The sequence below is a fragment of the Dipodomys ordii genome, unplaced genomic scaffold, assembly GCF_000151885.1.
Source record: "Dipodomys ordii isolate 6190 unplaced genomic scaffold, Dord_2.0 Scaffold2, whole genome shotgun sequence".
NCBI classification, from domain to species: Eukaryota; Metazoa; Chordata; class Mammalia; order Rodentia; family Heteromyidae; genus Dipodomys; species Dipodomys ordii.
The window spans coordinates 31,102,693-31,105,785 of NW_012267218.1; the positions used below are offsets into that span (position 1 = coordinate 31,102,693).

The 3,093-nt window shown below is 50.1% G+C and overlaps 1 protein-coding gene across 5 annotated transcripts in view; it reads right to left on the reverse strand.

Annotated features, from left to right (window-relative positions):
- Zbtb1 (zinc finger and BTB domain containing 1) overlaps positions 1-3,093 on the reverse strand; it is a 34,369-nt gene that overhangs the window by 30,500 nt on the left and 776 nt on the right. For 4 of the 5 annotated variants that reach the window (XM_013015802.1, XM_013015795.1, XM_013015787.1 and 1 more), the window contains exon 1: positions 3,046-3,093. The exons of the other annotated variant lie outside the window; for it this stretch is intronic. The gene's annotated coding sequence lies outside the window, so the exon portion shown is untranslated. The remainder of the gene's footprint in view (positions 1-3,045) is intronic. 5 annotated transcript variants of the gene reach the window in all.

The following is a 3,093-nucleotide window of genomic DNA, read 5'->3' on the forward strand; positions in this document are numbered from 1 at the left end:
CCCCCCGCAAAAAAAGAACATCAGCCTAGAAACATGTCAGTTCAAGAGTAGGCACAACGCAGCACAGCTATGTTCAAGTGGTGCTTCTCTCACTTTTAAAACAAGGAACTAACTGTTCAGTGATTAGCTCTGGGGAGTGGGAGTTAGAATGACTTTCATTTTTGTATGTGTGCCTGTGTGCACAGATCTGGGGCTTGAACTCACAGCTTTGTTGCTCAAGGCTAGTATTCTACCCCTTGAGCCACAGCTCCACTTACAGCTTTTTTTAAAAAATTGGAGATAGGAGTCTCACAGATGTTCCTGCCTAGGCTGGCTTTGAACTGCTTTCCTCAGAGCTCAGCCTCCTGAGTTGCTACCATGAACAGGCATGAGCAACTGACACCCAGCTAGTCCCAGAGCTTTTTTGCTCAAGGTTAGTACTCTACCACCTGTGCTCCTCTTCTGGCTTTTGGGGAGTTAATTGGAGAGAAGACTCTCACAGGCCTTCCTGCCCAAGCTGGCTTTGAACCACAATCCTCAGACCTCAACTTCCTGAATAACTAGGATTACTGGGGTGAGCCACTAGTGTCAGGCTTCATTTTTTGTATTTCATGTATTAGTGTAGGTTGAATTTTTACAATAAGCATGGATTTTATTATTTTTAAAGTGTTTCTACTTTGAGAATAGGCATAAGTAACTTAATTTGGTTCCAGTAGACTTTAAGAACAAAGAAGAAAGCTAATCTCATTACTTTATCACCAGAAATTCTAGCATTAAGAAATGTCAGCAAGAAACATTCTATAGAGACCAAAGTGAACTCTCAAGCAGAAATTTCACAAATATACATTGATACCAACAGGTTATAGCTTAAGAATATAAATGTATTGACTTTTTTGTGAATTTCTATCGCACATAGTATCCTTCCCTCTAGGCAGGTGAACAACAAAGGCTTCATGCCTCTCCAGACCAGAGGACAAGTGTGAAAGTAGGCACTTTAGACAGAGAAACAGGATTGCAAAGAACAGACACATTTTGAAAAAGATCCCTTTGATGCACCTTCTTAAGAGCTTGGCAAAAAAAAAGAAGAAGAAGAAAAAGAAGAAGCAGGAAGCAGTAAAAACTTAGAAGTTACAATGAAATCGAAATACAAGGTCAGAAGCTGAGTGTGGTGGCAGCAGACCTATAATCCCAGCCCTAGGAAGACAAGAGGCAGAAAGAGAAGCAAGTTCAAGGCCAATCAGAGCTACATAGTGAAGTTTAGTCCCTAAATAAATCAATAGGAAGAAAAAACACAAGGTCAAAAGCATGTGGTCGTTCACATTAGGTCTTGTTAAAACATGATTTCTCTTTTTTCTCTGACAACGATCTGCCATCTCCTTTCACTCCCCCCCACAAGCGGTGGTAAGTAGACTAGTTAGAGATGGAAAGAACAGAAAGTCTTTGGCAATGACTGTTCAATCTGAGTTAAGATCATGAAATTTTGGTCTCTTTTTGTTTGCTTGAGATACAGTCTCCAGTTCTGTAGCTCAGGCTTGACTAGGAACTTGCAATCCTACCTTGGCCTCCCAAGTACTGGGATTACACCTGGTTGAAATTTAGTCTTAATGAGAAACTCTGCTGTTAAACAGCTGATTATTAAAAGGCTTCGGAATAGCCTTTTACCTCAAACTATGCTTGTTTACTGTTTCTTTAAGAGGAGGATGTGACCTGTAGTTCCCAAAGCCATTCAGTTATTACTGAGACATTAAGTATCAGAAAGTGACTCAAAAATGAAGTTTGCGTGAATGCTCATCATGTCGTTTACACTGACAAAATTTTATAGAATCTAAATGTCTCCGTTCTCCAAAGAAGACTGTAGTTAAAGCTGTCATTCGATTTGCACTTTCCCCGAATCTGCTTCAAAGTGCCTCGAGGTCGCCCCCCAAAATTCTAAATGTATCACGTGTCATCAGGATACAAATCGGGGTGTCATGGTGCACGCCTGTAATCCTAGGAAGAGGGCTTGGAGAGAGGCGCTCAGGCAGGGAAGAGGATGACGAGTTCGAAGCCTGGGCTACACAGCAATGCGGGGGGGGGGGGGGACTCGGAACACTGAGCGGGTTCGAAAGTCGGAAGGAAAAGTTGTTCTTGTCTCGAGGCTTACCGTAGGGATGGCAACCCGTAGAGAGCCGCGCGCACCTTCCTGCCGCACTTAGGGAACACCCGCACACGTACACACGCCCTACCCCCAGCAGTCCCGGCCTGCCATTAACCTCTTCCTAACTTGCAATAAGGGGGCTGTCAAGGCCTCAGACCGCGTGCACACTCGGTGAGGTGGACAGAGGGCCGGGAAGGGGCTGCGCCCGACTCCGGCCCGCACACGGGAGCGCCACCGCCGCCGGATCCGCAGCCACCGCCGCGCTCCCCGACACACCAGCTCAACTCTAGTGAGCGCCACCGCTGGAGGAAGCCAGCGCACTTTCTTCCCACAGAGAGAAGCCCCCGAACTTGCCCAGACCTACGACTTTTTAACGGAACAAAACCCCAAGTGTGCCGGCCAGAAGAGGGGGGGAGGGGGAGGAAGAGGGTGGGAAAGCGCGTCGGCAGAATTCGCGCGGCTCGGACGCCTCCACCCTCGGAGCTCGCCCAAGTCTGCGGCCTCGGGCTCCGGGACGCTTCCCCTCCCACCCGCCGCAGCTGTAAGTTGAGAGAAGCGGGCTCCGGGCCCGTCAATCACCCGAGTCCTCCCGCCTCCCGGCTACACCTCCCCTCCCCCCCTCCAAAAAAATAAAATACCGGCGGTGGGAGCGGGGGTGGGGGAGGACAGTAACTAATTTGCCAAGTCGGCGGCACCCGGGCTTCGCCTCCGACCCGCGGGGACCGCGCGCTCAGGACCCGGACGCCGCGGTGGAGCAGGCGGCCCTCAGCCGGCCCGACGCCGGGTCCCCACCAGGCGTCCGCGCTCCGGCTCCCCGCACGGGTCCGGCGCCGCTCCGGCTCCGCACTCCTGTCAGGCCCGCGCGGCCCGTCGTCCTCTCGACCGGGCTAAAGTTGCGCAAATGAACACCACAGCGGGCAAATACTCACCGGCCGCAGCAGGAACCCGGGCTGTGGAGATTTTAGGGAGTTTAAGGC